At 36.7% G+C, this 13,723-nt stretch overlaps 1 protein-coding gene across 1 annotated transcript in view; it reads right to left on the reverse strand.

The window, feature by feature from the left end:
• wdr18 (WD repeat domain 18) overlaps nt 1-13,723 on the reverse strand; it is an 87,927-nt gene that overhangs the window by 13,223 nt on the left and 60,981 nt on the right. The gene's annotated exons all lie outside the window — the stretch shown is intronic.

Consider the following 13,723-nt stretch of genomic DNA (forward strand, 5'->3'; position numbering starts at 1 on the left):
AAAACAGTTAAAAAACTGATACTATAGTATGTGTACAATGCAACAGCAAAGAGCTTGTTTACATTTTATATATATAGTTCTAACCCTGGTAAGCGGAATATATATATGTGTGTTTTTTGGGTGACAAGTCGACTATCCAGACCATCTCAATCCAGAAAATCTCAAAGTTATGAATTGCATGATTTTTTTTTCCACATCAGTTCTCCCCCCTACTTGGATTGGAAACTGAGGAGATAAAACCGGCAGATGATCTTTTACAACTCCAGCACTCTCAGAGCTCTTTACCTCCCGCTTACAATGTTGGACATTTTTATTTGCCCATTACTGTCAGTGTAGAACAAACTAGCACCAAATCACTGAAACCATCTGTCTGTCTGAAACCTCTTTCATACTGAACAAGACACAGTGGCAGGAGAACGTTTGTTTTTGTTTTTATCGAGTTGACGCAGTGTCTACACACTCTCAGGAGTGAAACAATGTTCCTGCGGTTCACCTGAGATTAATTAACAACAACCAGGTCCAACTGAGCTTCTGGCATCTGCTGTCAACTGTCCTCCTTACAAGAGCTCAACACAAATCATCTGCACCAGTGAGAACTGTGGCAGACTCAACTGAACTACATTAGCTTGGGTACTAAACATCCCTCAAAAGCAGACTGAAGGATTCAAACCAAAGCTAGTGTAAACCAGATGATCATGTTCTCCAGCATGATTTGAGAATGATCTAAATAGCATTAGTGCTTCAATAGAAGCAAAAACATCTGACCCTCTGTACAAATTAATTAATATCACCAGTGTCACATATTAACTCCAGTACGTCACGTTATAATATAATATTATACAGCTATATATATATATATATATATATATATATATATATATAAATATAATATATAATATGTAATACTAAAATATACACTATCCAAACAAACTGGGGTCTTCTTTGTTTTTGAAAGAAGTCTCTTATGTTAACCAATGATGCATTTATTTGATCTAAAACATTACAGTTAAAACATTAATATTGGTATAGCCTACATCTTCCTGAAAAACCTAAAGCACTATTTATTACATCACCCACCTATAATCGTGTTAAATAATCATGACTTCAAAATTGAGCTTTAGTTTTACATTATATATATAATTTGAATTATATTTTTTCATTATAAATTATATTATTAACATTCATTTTTGAGTCAAAGGTTGAACTGAAAAATGAAATATAAATATGAAAAATCCAAAATAGAAGCAAAAATAGACGCATTAGAATCATTTTAGAGCCAAATCCAAAAAATGACTTCCAGAACTCGCAGGTCTACATTAGATTGTGAATCCCAGATTTACAATATGGCCTTTTGGAGCCAATTTAAGGAAAATAAGATGTATACAAAACATGCTTTATTTAAATGCTGCATTAAAGTTGGCAACACATTTTGGACCAATATATCAGTCTAAGGCCCCGTCCACACTACTGCGTTTTCGTTTAAAAACGGAGACCTTTTGCTACGTTTGCACCTCCCGTCCACACTAAAACGGCAAAAACGGAGACCCAAAACGGAGAAGTTTAGAAACGCTGCCGACCCGTTTTTCGTTTTGAATCTCCGGAGGGCGTTTTAGTGAAGATGGGTCAAAACGGACGACTTTAGAAACGATGACGCAGAGGCTCACGCTCGGCTCTATGATTGGGTGTCATCAGTCATGGAGTACACAGGTAATATTCAGTACCAGTAAACTTCACCCGCTGGAACAGTTTCTTACAGTAAGAAGCTGCCGTGTCTCAGGCGCGGTAAACGCGTGCATGCTATAATTAGAACCGACGCCTATTTTTCATGCGACACGCAAGTGTGTTGGAAGCGTTTCCAGGCAAAATAGATTAGGAAAAAATGTTTATATGTCATTTTGACACAAATACATATTAATAAATGACATTTTGATGTTTGAAAGCCTTTTTTTTTACAGTCTATGTTTGAAAGTCTCTAGGTTTACACCGGCACGCGCATGCCCAGTGTTGGTGAATGGTCACGTGATCTGCGTTTTCAGTCGTTTTAATGTGGACGGAGATCAATTCTAATACGCAGCTAAAACGCTGGTGTGGACGGAGATCGTATTCGTTTTAATTCTCCGTTTCTAAACTAAAACGCAGTAGTGTGGACGGGGCCTAAAATGATTAAGAATCAAAAAACGGAATCATGCCACCATAAGATCAGACATGCACCATCAAGAGCTCAGACATTTCCATAAAAGCCCAGAAAATGCCAGTGATTTTCCATCAAAAACAGATGAAACCCCAGCAAACATAATTAAGGTAAGTATCCACACTTCAAAGACGCTGTGGAGTAACTGTTTTCAACAGCACAATTTTGTCCTGTCAGCCTGATATTCTCTAAAGATTAATCATTGAATAATTCCACAGAAAGACACAGAGTGAGAAGATCTATCACACAGAACAGTCTGTTGGCAGATTAGATTAGACTCATAAACTGTGTTGGCGTTTTATAGAAAAATTAAAAAATGAGCTCCATCACTCACTCGGTCTGAGATATTCCAGACGCTGATGACATCAAAAGTTAAAACTGGCCACACGGGAAGTATCTCGCCAGACTGGAATTGTTTGTTAAGGGGTTTTCATTTCCCCTGGCAAAAGTTGCAAGACATCATTAGATTAAAATAAAATAATAAAATATGATAATAATTAAAGAAATAAAATGCATGAGTGTGTGCCCAAGTGGTCTAATTAAAAGCATGGTTCTGCTGTAAGCATAAAAACAAAAACGATGGAGATCAACTTCATTTTTGTTTTGAAGCCATTCAAAAAAGTCACTTGTCCCCTCTATTTTCTCTCAAGCCTTTCGATTTAGAATTGTTGATTTATTGAGGACAGTCAAATTAACACAAAGGCACTTTCACAATCTGAGCTTCCAAAGCTCCCTGTGCTTTCTGCAAAAGACGGTGATAAATAGGCTTTTTGCAAAGCAGTGGCTCAGTGAACTGTGTGTACATTAATCCCTGTTTCTGAACGATGCCAAAACAATTATGATAAAACAGGTAAGCAGTGATGCAGCGGCAGACTCCCGCAGGACGCGCCGGTCTCTCGGCAGTGTGGATTTGGCGGGAGAAACAAGCCGCTTCTCTTCAAATACAATTAAATTATATGGGTCTTTTCATCAATTCAACCTGGACCAGAGAGGATGCAGAGCTCACGTTTTACATAAACCCTCTTTCAGGCCTACAATACCAACATCTTGCTTGTGTAACTAATGTTTCCAGTAACTAGGCCCAGATGAAATCTGCACAATTTCTGCACTTTTTTGGGATATTATGTGGAATGGACTGACTTAAGTTAGAATGTGTTAAAGAGAGTGCATGCTTCACTGAAATTGTTATGCTGACACAGGGCTGCTCGATTATAGCAAAAATCATAATCACGATTATTTAGCTCAATACTGAAGTCATGATTATTTAACACGATTATAGGTGGGTGATATAATAAATAGTGCTTTAGGTTTTTAAGGAAGATGTAGGCTATAACAATGGTATTCAGATAATAGGCCTAGGCCAACAGAAATTGAATAAAGTAATCAAATGTAAAATAACATTGCTGTATACATTAAATATAGACTAATCCTTATTAAAAATGCAGTTTATTCATTCAAGAGTAGTGAGTGATTTTATCTTTGTCTTTTGTTGTTTGATTAACAATGATGACTGCAGTCGGTTTATTAGGCGGCTGTCACTTTAAAAGCTAACGCACGGACCCAATATACTGTTACACACGCGCTCTTTCTCAGTATTTACATTCACTTAAGACATAACCGACTGTGTTTACAAGGATACTTACCAAAACGGCATTTCGACATATTTGTATGTAGGCCATTTGACCGTTTAGGCGCGTCTCAGTACTTTGCTTGTGCGCGTTCCGCCCCGTCTCGAGTCGCACAGGAGGCCGCCTAGGGAACAGCGTCTTTTAATAACACTGTTTAATATTAAGCATGTCTGCAGTTTAGCAACAGTAGACTGCATTTTACATCACTCACTTATTCTGCAGATTAAGATTTTAAATTTGGCTTAGGGAGGAATGAAAGTGCACCGCTGTGAAGGAAAGGAAAGTGCGCTGGACAGAATGCGGCAGCGGCACAATAATCGTTTTACCTCGATTATGTTGTTTTCATAATCGCTGGGAGCCAAAATCAAAATACAATTACATCGCAGAGTCCTATGCTGACAATAATAATTGTAATTGATATCTATAAAAGAAACTTACCAAGCAATTGTTTTTATATATTTTACTATATAGAAGTAAAATATCTAAAACTATATTTTAATTACAAATAATATTATCATTATATAATATATATATATATATATATATGTGTGTGTGTGTGTGTGTGTGTGTGTGTGTTTTTTTATTGTGTGTGTATATATATATATATACTGTATATATGTGTGTATATACAGTACTGTGCAAAAGTCTTAGGCATGTTAATATATATATATATATATATATATATATATATATATATATATATATATATATATATATATATATATATATATATATATATATATATATATATATATATATATATATATTAGGGCTGTGTATTGGCAAGAATCTGGCGATACGATACGTATCACGATACATGGGTCACGATTCAATATATTGCAATATATTTCGATACTGTGCATAAGGCGATATATTGGGATTTTTTTTAAGTAAAATATATTACAAATATTTTAAAAAAAGACATGATGTATAAAAGTCAAAGAAGTTTACTTTAGGTAAACAATTCAGTACACAGAAAATCAAACTGCCAGTTTGGGATTGTGGTTCACAGGTTCTTAGTGAGCAAATTTTTATATGCTCAAGTAGGCCATAATAAAAGAAAATAGGTACATAGCCCCTGTCACAATACAAAACAACAACGTGAACTGGACGAAAATGAATGAAAGTGGATGAAAGTGAACAAAATGAATGTGTCATATACTGAAATCAAGGTGATAAAAGATTTTAAAAGAACTGGACGCGCGAATGAGGCGAACCGCGCCACGCTAAACGCCTCGTGCCGCAGGACCTCCAGACGCGCGTAAACGCGTCTTTGCATTGACTTAACATTGAAATCACTCGCGCCAGATGCTCTATTCGCGTTTGGTGTGAATGATGCACACGATTACATTTAGAAATAGACAAGCTTTGTTTCCAAATGCACCAAGCAAAGATATCCTTTCAATTGTATAAACTTTTATAAAACCAGCCAATATAATCACAATAAACACATCCAAAATGAAATATTTAACATATATATAACAACTGCACAACGTCTAATTTGTAAACAAAATGATTTACGCACTAAATCCAGCATAAACTCCGGCACAATTTGCATATGTTTAAACTCTCAAGACAGACGTCACATCCCGATCCTCACAGCAATTGGCTGCCGACTGCGTTTTTCGCTTGATATTTGTATAAAGGAACTGCCCAACTTTTTGACGCTCTCGGTCGCTCTCAACGCTTTCTCCGGTCCGCTGTCAATCCTAAAATGTCCAGTGGACACGCACCGTTATAGGCGAGCCTGGCGAGGACACTAGTGGTGCGTCTCAGCATAGCTATCTAGTGGTAGGGATTTAAACAACATAAACGTGAACCACTGTCTTACGGTCTTACCATGAATATTTTTGGACGTAAAAAAAAACATTTAAAAAAAATCGATAATTGCGTTTTTGAAAATCGATACAGTTTTGCAAAATAAAATATCGCGATACTCAAGTGTATCGATTTTTTCTTACACCCCTAATATATATATATATATATATATATATATATATATATATATACATACATACATACATACATACATACACACACATATATAAACACAAACACACACAAATGTATTATTAAAAAAAATATTTCAGTATAGCATACATATATAATCATGTATAATTTCGAGAGAGAGTATGTATAGATTTATCTATTTATAACCTAGATATAGATGTTTTGTCACTACAGATTATATTATCTAATAAGAAGTAGACAAATTATATGATTACTATGAATAATGGAATTCAAACTGGATGAAAATCTGTGGGTGCAAATTCCATGTCAGTCTGCTAGCAAGTACATAACAAATGAATGCAATGAATTTTACTAGTTGACAGGAACTCCAAAGAAGATGCACATAATATGCTGTGAGTTTGATGTAATGATAGCAGTCATCTCAAATTTAATGATGACAAACGTTTTATATCAAGTAAATCCCCTTTGAAAGACCCCTGCGAAAAAGTTTGCCGTATTCTGAACCTACTGGAATACAGTGAAGCTCCATGATTGTTTGGTTTTTCAGACTAGCAGAAACACACAAGAATATTTTGTTCAGATGGGATTTGGGAAATGATTGATTCCTTTCAAATTTTAATTATTCATTTGTTCGAGACTTTGATTTATATTTAGTTCGCTTCCCGGTTTGCATCTCTTGTGTGGTTGAGTAATCAGAAGGGGAAAATGTGATGACCTCCAAAAAGCTTTTCTGTACAAAAAAAAAAAAAAAAGCAAAAACCAAGGTAAAAATAAAATGTACTTATTACAAAAAATAAAAGCAAACACGGGTTTAATCGCACACACAATGAAAGAAAGATTGCAGTATGTGTTTGGCACATTAGTGCACTGAACAGGAGTACAATCAAATGTGTGTGAGAGAGAAAGTCATGATCTAAAGATTAAATGAACGATTTTCAGCAAGAGATTTTGCTGGCAGGTTCAATTAACATTGGATTAATATTTATAAAAAAAACAATACTAGAGATGAAAAAGATTGTTTGGTGCATCCAACATCGTGTCATGCTGAATTAGGTTTAATATCACTCTTCTGGGTCAAGGCTTAAAGATAACATACATGGAGAAGACCTTTTTTAACCAAGCACAGGGTGAGCCTGGCTGATGCATTATTTTGTGGTAGAGTATGCGGGAGGCATAACATGAATGTTAATGAAGGTTTTAAGACCTGTAGTAAAATTAAGGATGCCTGCGGTTGGATTCACAGCACTCAACACATGGAAACGGTGAGGGAACTCCTCACATCATACTTTGGCACAATTCCAGTTTGCTTGCTTTTTTTTTTTATCAGAATCATTTTATTTGACCACCGCATATACAGTGCGTGCATAATTATTAAGCAAGTCGATATTCTGATTATAGTTTTTTTTTCCCAAGCACATTTTACCAATCCCAAACCACATCAAGAGAGAGACATCAAAGCAGTCAGAGCTAAACTGTACTGAGGGTGAGTAAATTTTGACAAAATTTACTCACCCTCATGTTGTGCCAAACCTATGGGCCTGTTTACACCTGGTCACTTCATGCCTTTTTACTGATCGGATTGATATCCGATTCTGTTCTATTTACACCTGGCCACACAAATGTGTCTCCGCAAAACGAATATAATTTTCAATTCCCGCGCTACAAGCAAATTCATGTCAACCAAATATTATATATTTAGACTGCAATAGGAGAGAGAGCAGCATCAGCACTGGTAATGAAGATGATTGTGTGTAAAGTTCAGTATGCAATGCTGAAATGTTTCATTTGCGGCAGTTTGATGCTTGAAGAAGAGGTACTCAGCTACTCATCTGCGGAGGGCCATATCTGTGGCATTGCATCTTGCAGTCAAGCTGTCATATATGGCTACCAGGAGCCGGTATACTGTAACACGCTCTGACACATTTATTTTTTAAACTATTTTGGGAGGAGTAAAATTTACATATGTGGCTTCAACAACCAAAAGTGCTTTGAAGTGGTTTGAGTGATTGGATTTAAATCCGTCTCGAAAGCACTTCGGAGGGTATTTACACCTGGTCTTTTCAGGAACAGCTATCCAATCACAGAAAACGCATGAAGTGTCTGGGTGTAAATAGACCCTATATGGCTTTGTGGAACATAACACATTTTTGAAGAATGTAGAGTACCAGTCGCACTTTTCCAAACAATAAACCCAGAGTTTAAGTTTTAGAAAAGACCTAGGTTTATTGTAATTTAGAATGTGAAATTTTAGTATTTATTTCTATTTTATTTTTTAATTTGAATTTTCAGTTTTGTTTAATTTGTATTAGATTTTAACATTATTGTTAGTTTTTTAAGAGTGTTCTAGATTATGTTTATTTAATTTTTATTTTAGTTTTATTCTATTCTATTTATTTACTATTTTAGAGTTATCAATGTTAATGCACTAACTGAAATTTAAAAACGTAAAAACGGTTACTGCTATCTAGTGGCTTTTTTCACTTTTACAAATGCAACATTTACCCAAAACTAAAATTAAAATGATTTGTTAACTAAAATGTTTTCATTCAATATTATGTTAATGATAATAACGCAAAAACACTACATAAAATTATCTTACTAGATTAAGATATTTATAATAATTTTTCAACACAACAATCCACTCAAACTCACTGATTGATCCAATGAATCCCTCAATAGAGAAAAAGATTATCAGTGAATATGGTATAAATATATGACTCTAGTATAATGGTATAAATAATATGGTATAATATAATAAAGTCATATGGTATAAATATAGGACTGTTATTTGATTTATACCATATTAACTGATAATCTGGATCAATCAGTGAGTTGAGTGTTTTGTGGACGAATCATTCAGAATTTTCAGCTATACTTTAAAACAATGAGGCGGCAGCATAATGAGCAGCATCGCAGCAGGGGTCTGAACACGTCAATTACCTCAGACCCATTTATGAAGCATTTCATGAATTATACACACCACTGAAACCATGATGGCAACGTCTGTTGATGGCCTTGTAATAATGCACTGCATTATGTTACTAGCCATTCAGCTGTGCAGTCTGCACAATCCCATTTGCTCAAATACAGCGTGAAATGCCTTTTAAGAAAAACACCTGAAAGCAGGTTGGCTGAACAAAAAGTGGCATGGCTACTTTGCACGTAATGCCATAAATGTCTGTCTTGGGGAAAGTACCAGACTGGAAGTGACATTTCAAAGATTCTTCAAAGGTTGCTATTCAGCAAAATGAGAGAGAAATATATCACTACTATAAAAGCATGAACGCTTTTATTTTATTTTAAACCCCATCAGAAGGCGACCAGTGAAAAGCATGCAACCTCCACAAAACTGCTTATGGCCGCTAGATCTGAAGAATCAAGATAAATGTGCCAATTTCTGTTTTTTGTTTTGTTTTTTTTTGACAAGGGAGTTGAATAATGCATCCAAATCAGGATGTTTTTGTTTGTGTGTGCGGTAGAAATAGAAAAGAGAGGGATAAGAGACAGCGGAAATGAAAATTAAGCACATATATGCACATTTATCTAATATGCTTCGATCAGTCTGGCACAAAGGTTGTTTTTGTTATGCTAATAAATGCAATCCGCTAAGACAAAAAAAGTATTTGAAGAACAAATAGCTAATGAATAATCATCAACTTTCATGAGAGAAAGCAGCTCTGTTCCAAATAAGAATAAATGCACACTTTATTTAATCAGCACAAATTTAATCAGCTTTTAAATATTTTAAAACATATTTTTACAGATACATGTCTATGTTGAATGAATTATTTAATAACATTTATAACATTTATCTCATTTTATTAGGGATTGTTTTTTCTTTGTCTAAGTGCATTCTGGGATTTCCTTCCCTGTAAAGAATCCATGGTGCTTTAGAATTCACAGACAAAAATAGATAAGAGAAAAAAATCAAAGATGGTGGACAAGATGACAAATACATATTTGGGAGGCCCAATCACCTCTGATACTAGGAGAAAAGGCCAATGTAAATTGGCGAGTGGAATTGGCATATGCCACTCCCCAGAACACACAGGTATAAAAGGAGCTTGCATGCATCCACTGAGAAACCACATGACTAAATCAACCAATGACAACATGACACATCCACAAGGGCAGCACATGGCAAGAACACAGGATCACTGAAACTTTATGAAACTTAAAGCTGCAGTCCGCAGTTTTTCCACTTTGTCGCCATCTCTGGTCGAAATCTGCGATTGCAGTTATTCGCGGAATTATCAACTTTACGTGCGTTGTGCCTCGGCAGGGCACAGCGCGGATGAATCCAATGTTTTGAGGAGAATGTGCGGCTGTCAGTCACCACGCCGGTGTGGATACTGTCATTCGCAATCACAGATTCTACTTTTTGGAAGTATGACCAACATAAGAATTTTCACCGGAAAATGCCGTCTGAACAAGTAACATCCACTTTTATTCTGACCAAATAAGGGGAAAAAAGCATTGCAGTAAATCGCGCCGATTTGTTCTCAAATTGTTCATGTTAACAACATCAGCATTGCGTGACTACATTTAATGCCCTTACGATATTTATCCTCGTTTTCGCATGGGCCTTTTTTTCTCCGAAGTCTTTCGCGTTGTCACTGGTGATTGTTGTTTGAACATTTCTGGATCCGCCATCAAATTGATAAGTTTAATTATATCAAGTGCTGTGAGAAAAGGCTATATCTCCACCTCTAACATCCTCACACGCAACATAGCCTACTAGCCGAGACACCTTCTTTATGTGTACAGATATGACACAATGACGCAAAGACATGCTCGAATTTCCCGCGGAAATCCACTAGTACCACTGGAATTAAAAACATTATTACAAGCTTACCATTTTGAATCGAGCTAAGGCAAGCAGATAGTTTTGAACACTGGCTGGTTATGTACTTGCTCAAAAATGTATTTTAGAAAATTTTTAACCCAAAAAAGCTACGGACTGCAGCTTTAAACAAAACCCAAAACCATGTTACAGATTGCTGGCGTTACCGCGCAGCACAGTGGTCTATCTCCAAGCCTCACATGGATAAGTGCAAAGAGAGCTTCCCCAGAGCATTTCAGCGATCTCAAAGATCAAGACGGAGAGCGTCTTTTAAAAGATGCTTTTCCATCTGTGTGTTTCTGGGTGTGGTTTGATATTTCTCGTCCTCGACCATGATCTTTGTCTCAAGTGTTTGGGTCGCGTTTGTGGGTGGTCCATGTCCTCACTGCGAGAACGTGACCATGGGAATGCTGCGATCGTGACTGTCTTTTCTAGTAAAGAGTTACCGCATCTGCTCCTCATTCCAGTCCTTCTGCAATGCACAAGGCTGTGGTGGCTAGCACTCAGGGCGATCTGAGGGCAACAATGAGAACTTTTCCACCGGGTAAATCCCCACAGACCTCCCATCTCATCTTGCATGCTGCGCCCAGTGGAGTTCCCGGATGAGTACGACATTGCAGTCGAAGTCGTAAAGGCTGCCCATGCCAAGTTAAGGGTAATGGCCATTCACATTCTCAACTAGCTGATCTCTCTAGCTCACTCTCAAGATTTGTTGTGTATACACAGGGACCTGGTGCTCAGACAAGCTCTACCCAATGCAGAGCATCTCTTTTCTTGGAATAGAGTTGGATTCAGTCACTATGACAGCGTGTCTCCCTGAAGACATTCAGGGGAAAAACAACGGTTCCACTGAAAAAAATTCAGAGGATTCTGAGGTGGCATCCTCTGCCGCAGTTATGTTGCTCAAGTTGATGAATATGAGACACGACACACATCGCGTGGCCATCAAGCCAAATTTGTCATGGCTTATTCAGCACTTGGACAGACCTTGCATTTCTACGGGCAGGGGTTCCCCTAGAACAAGTGCCCATGCATGTTGTTGTCAAAACAGACGTGTCCAAGACTGGCTGGGTTGCCGCGTGCAACGGTCAAACAGCATCGGGATTTTGGACAGGACCTTGACTGTAGTGGGACATCAAATTCCTTGAGTTTCTGGCAATATTGCTGGCCCTGCAGAGGTTTCGACCACTGATACAGGGCAAGCACGCGTTGGTCCAGACGGACAACACAGTGGCAATAGCGTTTATAAGCCGCCAAGGTGGTTTACGATGACACATCCCAAATCGCCCACCATCTCCTCTGGAGTCAGCAGTGACACTGCGGGCCACTCAAATCCCAGGTTAACTCAATCGCGCAGCAGATGCACTCTTTAGAGCATACTCAAAGAAAGGTCTCTGAACCACATTTGTGCATTCACAGGAAAAGTCAATCTGGTAAATTTGCGGCAATTTACAGTAAATAAACAAAAATGTTATATGTTCACAGTAGTTAATACCATGAACTAACAATGAAGAATACTTCTACAGCATTTATTAATCTTAGTTAATTTTAACATTTGAAGAGTTTGGTTCCAAAACGCGATAAATACATTTTGATTAATTTGAGTAAAAATGTGTTTTCTTTACCAAGAAAGTGGCAAAATGAAAACCACTATTTTCTGTTTCAAACTTTCAAAAAGCATCTTTGGGTTATAATAACATGAAAAATTCAAATCCAGATTTAGATTTTCCAAGATTTATTATAAAAACGGAAAACATTTTCCCCAAAATGCAATAAATCCATTGAATCAATATAAAAGTTATTTTTCATATTGAAACTGTTGAAAATACACAACAAAGTAAGTTGATCCACATATGACTGAACTTGGTCAATACTAATCTTATACAGGCACCGGACTAAAAATACATACATTCAATCCGCAATCGCTCCAAAAATGAATTCGGGTACTGACGGGTCATCATGTTAATGCTATAAATTAATTACAACAATAAACGAAAATTTCACATCATCACATTAGAAATTCCAAAATGACATTTCCTTTACATTCAACTTCGAAAAGTGCATTAATCTTTGCCATGTTACATTCATTTAGTTGACTACTGCTATACGCTGTATTAAGAAAAACATTAATGGCATTAATAAAAACACGTACTTTGTCATATTAAGAACATTGTAAAGAAGAAAGATTCACATATTATAGTATCAATTTTATATCACTTGTAGGCCTAAAAGATTTTTTTAAAGATTTTATTCAACCCATAGCCCTGTTGAGCAAGGTCACCACGAGCTATTGATAGGTAAAGGAATAGCTATCAATAGCTCACAGTGACCTTGCTCAACAGGGCTATGGGTTGAATAATGCCAGAGTTATGTTTAAATTTTTAAACAATGAATAAAATCATATTCATTTTTAACACACTGAATTAGTTGTCTTGTGCATACTATAAATCCATTGCATTATTATAATATCTGTGTAAAACTGCAAAATAGAACTGTAAAGAAGATTGAAAACTGATTTGCACTATCGCTGTGGTCAACCTTGGGACGTCGCCGCTGAAGTTTTTTGACCGCAATCAGCTGTAAAATGGCTTGGTCCTGCTCGGTTTCAGTAAAACAATTGAAAGTTTTTCAAAAGATCCCCTGGGGTCAATGTGTCAGCGTGACAGAAGTTTGATGCTGTCGAGTGAGAACAAGCAACAGCCGGCATTTTTCCTCCTCCCGAGTGCCTCATCTTCTTAATCTCCTCACGCCAATGATTAGATTTCAATGGCTTACGTTTCTTCCCCACCGCAGAAACCACCACAGGTTCATCAATGCCAACAAAAAAACTTTTTTTTTGTTTGTTTGTTGATCACAAAGTACAAAGTAGATAAGGAAAACTAGGATGTCGGGTGTATTCAAAGCGCCGCCTTTACTGTTTACAATGCGTGGAATGGTGCGCTGTGATTGGTTGAGCGGATGTAACGCATTCTGCAGAGAAGGGAGACTGGCATTTGTCGCGGTTTGAAAAGAAAGGGAGAAAACATGACAGAATAACACGGCGGATATTGCATTTTTCCTTAAAACAAAAAATTGACTTTTCAATACCGA

Source organism: Squalius cephalus, assembly GCF_949319135.1.
Source record: "Squalius cephalus genome assembly, chromosome: 22".
Classification (NCBI taxonomy): Eukaryota; Metazoa; Chordata; class Actinopteri; order Cypriniformes; family Leuciscidae; genus Squalius; species Squalius cephalus.